The 15857-nt window shown below is 34.7% G+C and overlaps 2 long non-coding RNA genes across 2 annotated transcripts; one reads left to right on the top strand and one right to left on the bottom strand.

The window, feature by feature from the left end:
- Nucleotides 1–1138: 1138 nt before the first annotated feature.
- LOC116292624 (uncharacterized) lies at nucleotides 1139–6816 on the bottom strand. The gene is made up of 2 exons (XR_004196686.2): nucleotides 6519–6816; nucleotides 1139–1405 (listed from the first exon to the last, which is right to left on the bottom strand). It is a non-coding gene; the product is annotated as an uncharacterized LOC116292624 (long non-coding RNA).
- A 3712-nt stretch (nucleotides 6817–10528) lies between these two features.
- LOC148910069 (uncharacterized) lies at nucleotides 10529–15790 on the top strand. The gene is made up of 2 exons (XR_016120265.1): nucleotides 10529–10770; nucleotides 14903–15790. It is a non-coding gene; the product is annotated as an uncharacterized LOC148910069 (long non-coding RNA).
- Nucleotides 15791–15857: the final 67 nt, after the last annotated feature.

Genomic DNA, 15857 nt, shown 5'->3' on the forward strand with positions numbered 1-15857 from the left:
ATACTCTTGAAAACAATACTGGTCATAAAATGGGAATGACATTGCACCAAGAGGAATAAGGTCAATAGGTTGCTATCAATAGACGTCACTTCCGGTAATAGCTCTTTTTTGAAGGCTTGTAGAATCCTGGAGGTTGTTTTGATCTCTTATTTTCTGGTTTGATGTCGTGAAAATAGTCAAATACAATAGTTTGAGGACTTATTTTGATATGTTTTGACTTAGCATCCGCTAGTTACCCCCCAGCAACCGCTTGTTTGCCCCCCAGTCAACTCCAAAAAGCAATCAGGTTCGAAGTCCACACGGCGCCATATCTCATGTGGATGAATTTTGATATTTTGGGATTAAGATCAAATTTCTGTCGGCAAACGTGGGTTCAAATCCCACCATATCGCAATAGAATTATCTACTCTTTGTCACATCATTTTGTTCTCAAAATTTTCATTAGATATTTAAAACTCTTAACATTGGTTGTCTTTTGATTTTTATCGTTTGTGTTATTTGCCATGAAATTAATATTTTAACGATGTGTTAATTAGAACTTAAATTTTATTTGATATTGCTTTAAGCATTTTGTTTGTGCAGTGATAAGACACCAGATGGAGTTAGGCAAATACATAAATCACGAGTCCTTGTGATTGGTGCACGGTTTGAAAACTGTAAAATTCAGCCAAATAAAGCTGTGACAATAAAAAAGTCGTAAAACTTTTATCTTCAAGCAAAAAAAAAAAAAAAAAAAAAAAAAAAAAATCCGAACATACTATTAACTGTTTTGAACGCAATCCATGATCAAATATCAAATTTTCTAGCTTGGGTTCTACATTGGACTTCCTGTGTCTTTACAGGAAGGAACCATAGGGTGCCCAATAATATTGTTTTAAAGAACTTCATGGGACGCCATATTTGAATTCTATAGGAAAACGAAGGCGTGCAAAAAAAAATATTTTACTGATTTTTGCTTGATTTTTTCATTTGCTTGTATTGTTTGGTACACTTCCTTGGTCTCGAAAAGAAAAGATTCGATGGATGAGATTTTTTCCAAATATTATTATTCTCTTTCGCTGTATCTCAATTGGGCTACCTGTGGAGAAAACTATACTCGTTTCAAAGCGTGGAAATCAAGAGTTTCTCCAGTCATGGATGCAGAAATGGGTTCATTTTATTTTCATCTATATTCTACTTCATGACATCTTGATTTTAACGCAGAGAGCCAACATATCAAGAATAGAAATCGCGCTACATTTTTTGCTTATTAGCATTTGATTTTATTTAAAAATACATTGTGTTTTAAGTTAACGTATTATTATATCATTCGCGGTGGATGGAAATAAAATTTACAATTTTAGCTTGTTCGGAATCTTGCCTCGTCTTCTTTGTTTTCGTACCATGGAAGGTTAAATTCGTCTTTCTAGAACACAAAACACATTAGAAAATGTTTAGCAAGCTATCAATTATCCAAGATAAAAGATGATAATGATAATGATGATGGTGATGATGATGATGATGATGACGATTCTTTGATGATAATGATGATTGTGGTGGTGAAAGATATGTAAGTCCTGTTGATATAAAAGGTTAAACCATGACAAGAAATATAATGGAAATCCTCAACCAGGCGACAAAACTGAAAAAAAAAAACATTCAAATCGCTCTGTCACTCGCTCTTATTACAGAAGAGCAAGTGACAACAGAGCTCGCTGAATTTCGAGTTGACCCTTGTAGTAAAGTAAAACACTCGTTTTTTCACACGAAAGTACGATTAATAGGAGTTGAACTGGCATTTTATTTACAATCACTGTCATTTCAAAATCATCTACCTGTCATAGTCAAAATTTCCCTTAATTTCGACATATAGCTATCGTGCTGGGCCTTGTAAAGAAAATAGATTCCCATCCATACGTCAATGACGCGGCATTGAATGTGACGAAAATAGACTAGGATTACGATGTAGACCGTTTTGATATTGCCGTACGATACACTGAGCTGGCCTATTTTAAACAGATATCATCGGCTTTTTCCAATTCATGTTAGCATTGACGTGTAATGAACTTTAATATCAAGAAAAACAACATCACTATCAAAGGCACACGATATAGTTCTTCGATTTTATCACGAAGCGGATTTCTAGCGCAACACAATCCAGTCTGATTCATCCAGACATTTGAATGCATTTTTACAAAAAACAAAACCAACATTTTATGAGATTAGTTACAAAAGGCTTTTCCGATAGTGGTGAACGGATATTAAAGACATGTTTAATTAATGCAGTACAATTCATCATATTTCCTTTAGAAAGTAAGTCAATATTGTCTGTATGGTCGCAGTACTAAATATTCATTGTCGTGAACGAATTGTGCAGAAAACCTACGTTAATAGTGCTACAAAGATAAATATTCTTTGAAAAAAAATGTCATTCACCATTCAGATTTTAATCAATCGAGGTTAGTTACTTTGAAGTTGCTTTAAACCGCACTAATTCTGAATGTCTCAGTATACTAAATGGCTGTAAATGATTTTGCTCGGAAAATCTTTCCCTTCACTGAAATAATTTAATACATTGAATTGTATGTATATTTGTAGTTTGTTGTTGAAAATTTAGGCGTCAAATCTCAGCGCACAACAAAGTTAAACATTCCTCGATATATGTAATCAAATTTACATCGAACTTACAGATTATTTAGAGTAGCAACGTATTCTGCATCATTTTAATCCTCTATGAATCCTAAAACAGTCAAATAAGAATTTGCAAGTAGAAATAGATTTTTCCCAATCAATTGAATGTATTTCCTGAATTTTATGGCGTGAGATTTACGCACTGTGTTCTCTAACTGAAAACTTGCCATCAAGTAATGAACGTTTTTTGAGCTGCTTTCCCCTTAGCATTTTCAGTGATGTACTGTAGTCCATGTGTCGACGGAGGTAGAACCTGATTTATTTAAGTTTGGTGATTTTACTATGAATACTTCTAAGCATTTTTTATTTATAGTTCTTATTCATCATGATTTTGGATTATCAAGACAGAAGGTCATGATTCGGCTTAAACTTCCAACACAAAGAATCATTTTTTCTTTCCATTTCGAAGCCGTTGTTAATTCATTACTTCCTGATTCTCGCGATGATTGCGCGCTTCTTCTACCAACAAATCAAACTAATAGAAAGCCTTGGTTCAAATATATATCAATGATTCTAGTCACTAAACCGCTTCTTTGATTAACGTAATATGTACAGTAATGATTTAAAAGACCACAATCGTACCTTCATTTGAAGTAATAAGCTTAAATCGATAAGGCGCGAACATTAAAACACATTTTGATAACGAGTCATTTTATTGGAATTTTTATATTTTTTCGTTTCAATTTATATTTTTACACCAATTGTTGATTATTGTTAATAGTAATATGATTTATTCCTGTTGTAAAGCACTGTCAGCATATGTAAATAGCGATTTAGAAGTCATTAAATTATTATTATTAACATTATTAAGAGAATTAATAGACTTTATACTGACGATACGTCCAGCAAATAAGAGAGTATTCATTATCGTTACTGATAGTGGTCGCCTAATCAGGCGGATTAGCACCTGATGGATTTGGAAAGCTCAGCTAGCATTTGATGTCAGCTAGACCGCCGACTTGACAATGCAAGAGATTAATCCTCCATCAAGATAGCAAAAATGGAAGACATTTACAGAGCTATTTAAGTAGTCACGAAGAACATTACCGGGGACGTGATAGCAGTAATGGTTGTCGGATGTAACTTCGTTGGCATGTGTGCCGTGTGGGGATATGTGGGAGCTTATCACCAGCTGTCCAGTGGCGGATCCAGGATTTTTCCAAGGGGGGTTCCGTTTCTTAAACTGTGTATAATTCTCTTTTGTTTAGTCGATGTTTGACAAAAAAATTGGCTCTAATCACCTAATTTACTATCTAGTAACGGACCAAGCTATAATAACACGACCCAACGCAAACCTACTAATATTTTTTTATTAAAATTTATATAAGACATATTCCTATTACCTAAAAGATCAAACCTTCAAGGGGGTTCCGTGGACCCCTTCGACCCCCACTGGATCCGCCACTGCTGTCTGATGTTAAACATAATTTTACGGAATTATAAAATCTCGTATCTTTATCAATAGATTCTACCATATCCTTTTACACGTGTTTTCGTGATATTCCTGGCTAATCCCTCACTGATCGCGTCACTGATCCACGATTACATTATTTCTCCATCTTATCATGAAAGGAAATTCAAGTGCGATTTTTTTAAGTAAGTCGTTAGAGGTTACCTGTCTCAGTACAGGAGCTGATTTTTTCGATTCATTTGAACAATTACATTGATCTAACTTAAATCATGGTTTAGAAAACTTTTAAAAAAAATTTTTATCCTAAAATATCATGTTCTTAGTCCGAGTTGTGACGAAACAACGGATCTAGATTTTTCGGTGGGTTTTTTTCTTCTTCTACTGTAAATTTAATTAATAAATGTTATTCAGTAAACCTTCGAACTTCTTGAAATTTGACAATCAGCTGCATGATTCATAAGTCAGTTTTGTCAATAAAAAATTGAGTGCCTTTCAGAAGCACTTTTCCTGTCGTTTGAACTGGTAAATCTTGTTCAATGTTCGTCGAAGACTCACTGAACAACAAGACGACGAAAGACTTATCCTTATGTAAATAATAACGGTTTTTCCTAAGTTTGCTGATCGGGTTCTTTTTTATTTATACTTTGATAATTTCTTTGTTTTACTTTCTATAGATAATGTAAATTTTAAATTTTTTTTCTAATTTCGTATTCAATCTTTTTTACAAGTTTTACTCAAATTTACACTCGGTAGTTTTTCCCTCTTCAAAATTAATTATGCCTTCTGTTTCTGTTATTTCCAGGCGAAGAACTTTCCCAGAGGTAGAAAAAAATACTGTTCTTTTGTTTTTACTTTCAAAAATTTATTTATTTTGATTAACAGAACACACTTATAATTTAGTACTTACGTCATTATTCCTAAACATTTCTGCGCTACTCTTCCAAGAAACATCCTGATTCTTTCCATCTAGTAACTAAAGAGACGCTGTCGTTTTCAAAAAGCATTGCGACTTATCATAGTGACTCTGTTCTTGATCATTTCGTATTTTATAACGGTAATGGAAGCTTTAAAATTGTCTATTGCGCGGTCGATTAAAAGCTGTACTTACAGTGTCTTCATCCGTTCTTTTTAAAGACGGTTTTTGAAGGAGAAAACAATCGAATGTATTTAAAATTCATTCAAAAATCATTTCTTTTAATCTAAAACTTAGAATTACTCTATTTCTTAGCCAAAAGGACGCGTGTTTTGTGTTAATCATCAAGATTATAGATATAATCGAAAACTATACTGATTCACGCGTGTGACACGAACAATGCTTGACAACGGTATTTTCGCACAGTGTGGTTCTACTTTTCGGGGTTTCCCAGGAAATTCCTTCTGTGAAGAACACTAAAGAAAGCTTTATTTCCTCTGTATCTTTACAGATCTTGGATATATTAAAAATGTAACGCTTGGAAACGCTTTCTTATGAATTTACTAATAATTTATTTGAAGGCTTTTTTCCTTTTATGGAAGTTTCTAAAAGATAACTTTCGCTTGTTTTTTTAATTGTATATTTATTTATTCATTTAATTGTTTTATTAAGAAAACGTCACTATTATCTGCATCCACATTCTGTAATTTAAGATTAGCTTTAAGAAAAAACTGATAAAAATAACAAAAAAAAATATGATGATATGAATAAATAAATGAATATACGAATGCAAAAAACCTAGTGACTAACGAAGTCCTACCTCTTAATCATTAATTCATATTTCTACGCAAGTTTCCTTTCTACTTTTATTAAATATACAAAACTCAAAGTAGTACATTGCATTTGTTTTTGTTTTGAGACCCAATATGCCCCCATATTGTCGTCAGACCATGGTTCTTTTCTTCACCAAACATTCATTTCCTGCACACCTGTTTTCAACTCGCCAAAAAGTGTTTTGAAAACATTTACCTCAAAAAATCCTTTCCAAAATTATACAAGTTTTCTTAATGCCATAAATATTTAACTATGTTTTGTACAATCTAATACGGTCAGGCTTTACCGTTATATTGATTTTTTTTGTGTGTGTCGATAGGTTTATTTAAAAAAAAGTTGTTTTGACTTCCTTGCTGAATATTTTTACGGTAAATAACGTTTGTGTCGGTCTTTCCTTTCTTTACATAAAGTAGAATGACAGCTTTCAAGAGTTCGAATAATTTAAGAATTTTACTTAGGTATTTTGCTTCGGGGTGAATGTGGTAAATAATAGAGTAGTATATTGAATTAGAAGATGTTATCTTCATTTTTATCCTTCCTAATGATTTCCTAAATTAAAATCTACAAAAGAACAATGAAATTAAGGTCTAACAAGCGAAACGTTTTTGTTATTTGTGTTGAAAATTGAGATTAACGAAAGAGTAAACAAAGAATAACGAAAATTGATGAAGACGTTGAAAATTTCTGTACCTTTAAATTTGTGTCGGAGTCTTTGTGAAATTCCCTACGCCCTGAAAACCATTGACGCCACGCTGAAACGCCGGGCGTTTCATCCGGAGTTGGTGGTCGACGCTTCATTCTCAGTGCTCCACCATGAACGCCTGCAAAGCACCAGTTCATCCCAACAACTAATGTTAGAAAAAGCCCCATATAATGGCAGTAAGTTTGAAGTTTCATTTCTGTGGAATTTGGTTCGTTGTGTTGTTGAGGAACGAGGTATTCGAATGACTGGACGCGCCGATGATTCTGTCTGAAGTTACGAGAGGTTTCAGCTACTTATATTGAACAAGGCGACCAACCGATGGGGTTGAAATTAACGGAAATCCGGCCTCTGATAGGTTTGTAATCGTTTCTTGGCCTTATCAAAGCTGATAGCTGATTGGTGGACCTGGCTTTATTATCATAGCTAATCGACTGAAAACTGCCTTAGTGCGTTATTTATTATTCCAATTCTGTTTTCTTTATTCCCTTTTTTTTATTCCTTTCATGTATACATCCAAAGCTGTAGCAATAATATATACACCACAGTTTATGCATATTTGGCTAACCAGAACAAATATCAGTAAAGGAAGTAGATCATATATTGGTGAAGTTTTTTTACAATAAAACTCTACAGAAATTTCGAGTAGTTTTTGAAATCTTTAAAAACCAAATATATCCTTTATACTTTACTCGTGTGACTTTTCAAAGATTTAGATAAAATTTTTCATTTAAACTCATTTCCGTAAAACTTGAATAGTCAGTAAGTTTGAAGTTCAAAATCGCCCAAAATGTTCTACCAGAAGTTTACTTTAATCCACAACTTGGGTGCAAAAGATTTTTCTTACATCATTGAATTAAAAATACATTTTGCTCACGGTGTTTTGCTTGTGAGCTTGTCTTTTCATTTATATATCTTTACTGAGTTATCTTCTAGTTAAACCACTTTAAAACTCGTAAATATGCCCTAAGCATCTTCCATAAAACGGAAACATCCGCGCTATAAGCAATTATTCATGGTCAAAAGCGATAAACTTTGACATATTGTCGACTTTCAAGTTTCCAAAAAATTGGTTTTCATAGCCGGGTGATTCTCACAGATCACAACAATTTCATTTTCTGATATTTTATGTCAAACCCATTCTTAAATCAAGCCGTAGTGACTACATGTTAATGGTTTTGTACCAGCAAATTATGGATGATTTTTACAGAATTACTGATAGCGTGTTTGTATTTTCTGGTTTGACCAACTCGCGATCGACACCAACTTGATGCCAGAACGAAAATGGGAAAGGTATTTTTGATTGGTACCCTTGCCTGATGTTTCTTTACGAAAAACGCTTTATAACTTCGTCCTCTTAAGATAATTATTATAATTTACCGCCCTTTTGTTCAATGAATTACGTTCTAATTTGGTGTTATTTTCATAGATTATAGAATGTTACATTATAATAAGAGGATGTCCCATGCACGTGTTTGTAAGTTTCATGAACCAAAACAATTTTATAAACCAAAATTAAAACGCCGTGGAATAAACTGGAAAAAAAAAAAAAACAATTAAAAAAAACCCAAGGTATTTTATAAAAAAGTTAATAAGTTTCTTGGCAACAAAACAATTTGTTTTTTCAGTGTGACACAAATGAACATAATGAACATTGTCTCACTAAAGAAACGCTAAAAAAGTGACTTCGTAATTAGCCATTCCTTTATCTGTTTTTATCTAAGTTGACGACGTGTTTCGCTGCAGGTGAAGGAATAGATAGCCTTTTTCTGTCTCCAGTCATATTTCTGTTCATATCTGATATTTTTATCTTATGTTATATTGTGCTTTAACATGAGTTAAATAGATTTATGTGACCTATAACTACTGGCTTAATAAATCATCACAGTCGAATTGCTCTTTATGTGTTCTTCCATTTCGGCAACAACACAAGATGGTATAATTGAGATAAGAGTGTTTTAATAAATGGTGCACAGCTGTATTAGTGAGTAGGGCAATTACCACGCTGAAATAGTACAGTGTTATTAATTCTGTACCACTGGTTGATCACAAGAAGGAGGAGTAGAAGAAGAAGGAGGAGAAGAAGAAGAAGAAGAAGAAGAAGAAGAAGAAGATGCGAAACAAGAACAAGTAGTGAATTCTTAGCTTGTACAATAAAGAAAATATAACCGTTAAAAAAGTAGATCAAGAACAAGAACCGGAAATTAAGAAGAATGAGAAGTCGAAGGTGAATTCGAAGACGACTGAAGACGAAGAAGAACAAAGGAAATGATGGGGAAGAATGAGAAAGAAGAGGAAGAAGACTAGAAAAAAGAAGAGAAGAAAAGAAGAAAAAGAAGAGAAGGACCCAAAAAGGAGGCGAAAAGAGAAAAAATAAATTAAGAAGAGAAAAGAGCCGGAAAAGAAAACAAAAACTCTTTTAATAATGCAAAACTGAAAAAACAAAACGCATAAGTTTCCCTTTTGTCCTTTTTATTTCATTCTGAAGTGAAATAAATCATCAGTCAAGCACTTATTTATAAAATACGATCTCCTTTCATAAACACTTTCAATTGATCTGTATATGTGGTGGGCTGTTGCCTTTGCCCGATAACCCTATACAAACGTATACCACGCGCGATCCTTGGTGAGACTCTTTCTCTTGAGAGTAAAAATAAATAAATATTGAAATATTGGCCCACGACACGACGAGATAGCCAAAAGTTATATTTAGAATCAACTGTACTTCAGCATTATTCAAATCAAGCTATTTTGGGGCTAGAATTCACTCCTCGACGCAATGCATTTTTGAGATGCTTTTCTACTGTTTAGCTGAACATAATTTCAACCGGGTTTAATTTAATTAATCGAAAAATAAGGAAGCTGAGGGATGAGTTTGTCTCCTCATTTTGACAAGTTTAGCCTATCACTAAAAATTCTTCAAAATTCTGTCTTCTGAAAAAAAAACTTTTGCGTAATTAGAAATGTGAAGTATTCAATATTTTTCCTGTAGACAAGGGTTTCTTTTTTCAATAAAATACAGCTGTTGTTTGGTACTATCTAATCCTATAAGAATGCTCATAAATGAATATCACCTCTCACAATGTCTATAGGAAAACACAGCAGGGGAGTAGAAAACCTATGTAATGTAAAGAGAACAAGGGCGCCGACATGTGGATAAGAAGGAGGATTTCCAAATGGGTGTCCAATATCTTGCCAATTAGACTATACGATAAATGAATCTTATGAACAAGGTACTAACTATAATATTGAGATAATATAGTTGTATTTGACAAAACATCGATCGGTTTTCAGACTGATCACTCAGATACGATTGATAACTTAAATAATTAAATAATTTGTTTATATATAAGGGGGAAAAGACTATTCGTGGACATTAAGAAAAATATTAAACAGCTTCGCTTTGAAGATAGCTAGCAAAAAACCGAAGTGGCTGGTCTTTAGGCACTTCAAAACTGACCTCTTGGCTTCTAATTGGGCAGCCAGTCACGTACCTAAAAAATTAGGAAATTAAGATAAGGGTATTGAAATGGGAAGTCAAGGACTAAATTTTGCGATTACATGAAAATAAAACCCTTAAAAATAAAAAAATTGAGTCCAATTCAAAATTGAATTAGTTGCATGAATTTCTTAAAATTAAATTGGGCGTTTCACTTTGTCTTCGTGGTTCAAAGTTAAAAGCAATGTAAAATATTTCTTTAGTTTTTTCTATTCTTCATTGTTTATAAAATGGTCCCGAAGCTTGAGAATATTTTTCAAGTTGTTAAACACGGATGCTATCAACGGGTTTGTTATACTTCAACAAGCTAAGAATCAGGTGAATCACGTCCTTGGTGAAAGATCCCGACTCTTTTTCTCATGTCAGTCATTAAGGATTTGCCCTTTGTTATATTGAGAATAAAAGTGACCTTTCTTTTGGATAATTTAATGTTTGTCTTAAAGAAAAGGCAATTTTCAAGGCGCCATATTTATTTTAACTCCAAACTGTTTTGCTTGTTTTAGTCGCTATGATCACGGGGTCATAATTCAAACATGGCGAACTCCATAACAGCTGCTTTCTTAATAATTCTCATACTCTTGCAATGGGAGCCGTTATACGGAAGGACAGAGTATCTAAGAGATAATTTTAAAAGCTCCAAGGCTTATGGAAAAAACGGGAAAATTACAAAACGTTGGGAAAAGGATCCTAGCCATAAATTAAACACAGAAAGCTGTCGCACCTGCCAAGATAGCGTCGAAAAGGTTTGGTTTTGAAAGCAATATGTTTTAGCTTGTTCAGTGTTGATTTGTGAAAAACAAATACGCAAAAACCATCTTTTCTGGGACATGAAGTGTATTTATGTCCGTTTGAATTCACGGATCAGTAATCGATAGGACCATTACGCTTAAGTTTTGGCAAATAATTGCAAAGTACTGAAGCTGAATTCAGTAAATATTGAAAGACAGTCGCTCGACCGTATTAGCTCAGCTCTACTTAAAACAAAACAAGGAAAGATGCCCGCTTCAACTCGACTGAAAACGTACTTCCGTTACCTGATCTTAGGGCCCATTTAAAGCGTCTTTAAAAATCTTATTTATCTCAACTTTTAAGAGCCTAGATAGACAACCCAAGATTCTATTAAGAGTCATAGTCCTCAAAATGGCTTATATTGAAGAATTTTTTTCTCTTTGAAAACAGGTGTTTATATAATGTTAATTCATAAGAAGACTGAACTTAAATTAAAAGAAGTAATTTCCGGGAGCATTTAGAAGTCTCATCTTTAATATAAATATGAAATGCTGAAGATTTCTTCAGTTAAATCTGATTTTTATTTATTTTTTATGTTCTAAGTTATATATATATAATTCACTGCCCCAAAGTTTTGTAATAATTACTTAAATTTAGTCATAATAGCTTGCTGAAGGAACGAATGTTGTTGTAGGAATACCACCATCTTATTCAAATGATAACCCACTGAAATGCAATTCGAACACAGACCGAAAAGCATCACTGAAAAACGTTGAAAAACTCAGCTTTTCAAAACTAGAAATCCCCATCTCGGCCATCGTGATGTAGTAGTTGATATTTCTTTCTAGCTCCATCTTGTCTCTCTCGAGCTCCCGTGACCGCGTGCCTTTAGGATTCTGAAGTGCTAGACATAGCATTCAATGAGTAATTGAAATCATACACAACTTTTCTGCTCTTACCAATTAAACGGCAAGATAACGATAGCTTCTGGCAATAGAAATTGTTTAATATACTATGCTAGCATCAGCTTTAACTAAGCCTGCGCATGCGTACAGCCAAACCTTTCTTTCGTATCGTCCGTGGGAGAAAAGTCGGTCCGGTTGCACGCAGACTACCTTTTATTAACTCTGCAAAATTTAAAGCTCCCATAAAATAAAGCTTTTTGAATCCCACCAAAGCCTTTTATCTGTCTAGCTAATTGTGAGCTAATATCAAATTCAATCTCGTACCCAGAGCCTTTATTTCTTACTGCGCATGCTCGACGAAATAAATAGGCTCTGAAAAACTCCAGTATTTCCGACCTCGTGATTGGTTCTCAAGAAAACAAAGGATGACTCCGGAAGTAAAAATTACTTCGATGCAAAATGGCGATTCCGAGCACAAAAACTTGTATGAAGAAATATCATGACAGCAGCTAGTATTTGGCGATTCAATGTTATTCATTTTGAGTAAAATAAATTGCATTATAGTTTAATTTGAATGTAAATATATTTAAGTCAAAACTCAAGAAGTTAAAGGAATACAATTCGAAAAACACCCAGATTTGTGCAAAATGTCCGTATCGTGTATGTATGCGAAACAAATTGTGCTAAAGTTATCTTTAATACTATGTAGTATATCATTGCCATTTCCCCTGTTTGTCACTAATTAGTCATTACACATTAGTGCTTATTAAAGCTGTTTAAGTTTGAAAGAAGAAGAGCGCTATTCACGTTATCTTAGATCTTAAGGCCGTCCTTAATCGGCCTATAGCACGAACATTCGACCATTAATCCATTAACTTTGGGATTTTATTAGTTCTTCCTGTCGTTATCGTTTATTATGTTGCTGCTTATTTATGAACCGACTGATGTTTGGGCATACATATATATATAATGATAAATTATCTACTTCGAGTAAATTCAGATCGATATTAACACCTTAATAGTACGTCGGGCGCACATAATCATTTGTAGTTATCAATAAAAAGTGCTGAAGATTTGATATCGCTTTTTCAGGTTGATAAATGAAGATCTCGATGACTGATACGAAGTTTTAAGGCTCATTTACACGGGCGATTCGCAGCGATTTGAAATGCGTTTTTTGCTTTAATTTCTGGTCATATCGTCAAGATTGCTAAAGGATTAACTGGTAAAGTTATCCCAACACCAAGATTACCTGGACAACAAGAAGAAACACAAGACAAAAGCTTAAATTTTCGAAAATCGCACCTCAAAACGTCGCAACAATCGCTCGTGTAAACGAGCCTTAAGGAATTGCATAACCATTATATTGGAAAATTAATTGGGGTGGGATCACTGATTAAAAAATCGTGGGAGAGGAATATTAAAGGACCTGTCAGTAGATAAAGTGCGATGAAGAACCTATAAGTACCCAACTAATTAGGCCCCGTCCTCACTATGACGGATAAGTTTGAATCCGAATTTTTATTTATTCGGTTAGGCCTACCGTCCACACTAGTCCGTGCGAATCCGGAACAATTCTTCACCGAAAACGATTTTTTTCGAATACGGTCTCCAGAGTGGAACAATTTGAAAACGCCGGCTAGCCGTATTATTGTGGACGGAAAACATTTCGTATCCGAATTTTTTCGAATACGATGGCGTCATGATTGTCATGGGAACATGGCGGGAAGGCCAAAAATTCGCTGCGGGCACAATCAGTCAGCTTTGATGCACATGCTCAGATGTGCAATGAAGCGTTTTTGCCGCCTCTGATCGGACAAGTGTGGACGCGAAACATTTTATACGTTTTCATGCAGTGTGGACGGAAATTTTTTTTTCGGTTTCGGTTTGTGAAAGTTGCGGATTCAAATTTATCCGGCATAGTGTGGACGGGTCCTTAGTGTTAAAAATGTACTAATTAGAAAACACAGCATTTTGCATTATTCAATGCTAATTAGATCTTATACTTTTTCATCCTGGGTAAACCAGGAGTGAACTGATTCTAATGCCTTATTTCACTGGTTCGATGTTTGCGCACGCAACGTGCAAAAGGATCGGAACATCTTTCGTGCACCTGTTCATAAGACTATTCTCACGACTTGATAAGATCTAGAGTTCCTCATTCCTAATTAATCACATAATCTTGCTAATGGTCCATCGTACGCGACAAGAGGAAGATCGTGAGGGGATCGTGAGCTCTAGTAAAACGTTGTCTGGATAAAGTTGGCCATATGGTAGCCAGATAATTTAGATGGCTATAGTTAGATGTCTTTATAATTAGACACTTGGGGTACGAAGAAACGGAAATCTTAGCTGAAATAGTATGTCAATGACACGTATGGCATAATTAATCGATCAATTATGAGTCAAGTTACCCCTATTTATAATTGCTATAGTTGATTGCTTAGTAATGTTAGACACATGGTCAACTTGTGAAACATTAGTCGCATATAGATGACGATGTAGATGTATGATAAAGAGCCTTGTGTATAGGATAGGGTGCTGATGGTGAGGGAATCAAGGTGACAGATGGTATATAGACTATGACGATGTAGATGTTTGATAAAGAACCTTGTGTATAGGATAGGGTGCTGATGGTGAGGGAATCAAGGTGACAGATGGTGTATAGACTATGACGATGTAGATGTATGATAAAGAACCTTGTGTATAGGATAGGGTGCTGATGGTGAGGGAATCAAGGGGTGGACTAGCGATACCTCTGAGGACTCATGTTCCATTCCTTTTCCATCCTTCCTTCGATGATTTTTCTCCAGTTTCTCCTGTCTTCGTTCCTCCGCAAAACCACTCAAAAATCCGCATTTCATCTGCCCTATGTGAGTTAGCCGTATACGCTGACTTACATCATCCCAGAGGTTGTTTTAGGGTTAAATCTGTGAATTAGCCGTACTCTGACTTAAATCAGACCAGAGGTTGTTTCTGGGTTAAATCTGTGAATTAGCCGTACTCTGACTTAAATCAGACCAGAGGTTGTTTTAGGGCTCAGGTTTCAGGGGAGTAATTTTAGCCATGCCCTGACTTAGATCAGCTCAGAAGTAAAAGTTGTTTCAAGTCATCGTTATCGATAAATTTGAAATACTGCCGAATTCCCCCCCACCAGATGCCCCCCCCCCCTTTTACCAGCATCCTTTCCTTTACTCTTAACATAAATAAATAAATTTTGACCTCCTATTTTTCATGATAGTTCCAGGAGGAAGAATGGACAAAGTTGGTGGAAAAGATCAGAAGAAAACGAGGGCTGAAAATTCAATCAACTTTGCTGTGACTGACAACTGAAACATGCAAGTCAAGTAGTTTTGAGACTCGTCCTGCTGAAGAGAGAAAAACTGAAAAATGACTCATATAGGAAAGATGTATAGTAAAAGCAAAAGCAGGGGGGCAGAAAAAAGAAAGGAAAGAAGGAAGGTAGAACACAGGTAGCCCAAGCTTGGTTTCTGTGGTGTCATGTCGGTTATAAGAAAATGTATGGGGATTCTTCAAAAATTTCAATAAAATCATTGAAACGTGAAATAAAGCCTCGAAATTTTACCCGATCATTGAGAAATAGCACTTCTTTCGCTCTGCGTTTTTGGAAAACATCCTTAAAACGGACTAAATTCGAAAAATAACCACACAAAGCAAAAGAGGTGCTATTTCTCAATGATCGGATAAAATTTCGAGGCTTTATTTCACGTTTCAATGATTTTATTGAAATTTTTGATGAATCCCCTTACATTTCCTTATAACACTACACCACAGAAACCAAGCTTGGGCTACCTGTGGGTAGGAAAGGGATTGCCTGTGGCTGCTCTGTCTACGGTCACAGTAATGCATGCAGATATCCAGTCAGTCTCACTATTCAACACTATAGTTGCATTGAAGCTAGAAAGCCCAAGCTATATTTTGCGTTTACTACAGTTTCGAGTTCTCTTTTGTTCGGCCTTAGCCTCGGTTGTGTGTTACTAATATTCAGTCATTCAATCAAATGAACCCGTGCCGGGAATATTTGACTCAACTTGAACTTTTTCATATTAATCACCTTAATAAAGTGAGAGTATTACTTATAATAAATGTGTATGTTCGCTACTTTAAATATCGTTAATTACTCATAAATGGCAATTTCTGATTTTGACTCATTTCGCACCCTGATCAAAATCCTT

This window comes from Actinia tenebrosa, unplaced genomic scaffold (assembly GCF_029948245.1).
Source record: "Actinia tenebrosa isolate PJP-AT-01 unplaced genomic scaffold, QUT_ActTen_1.0 PGA_scaffold1__47_contigs__length_23844297, whole genome shotgun sequence".
Taxonomy (NCBI): domain Eukaryota; kingdom Metazoa; phylum Cnidaria; class Anthozoa; order Actiniaria; family Actiniidae; genus Actinia; species Actinia tenebrosa.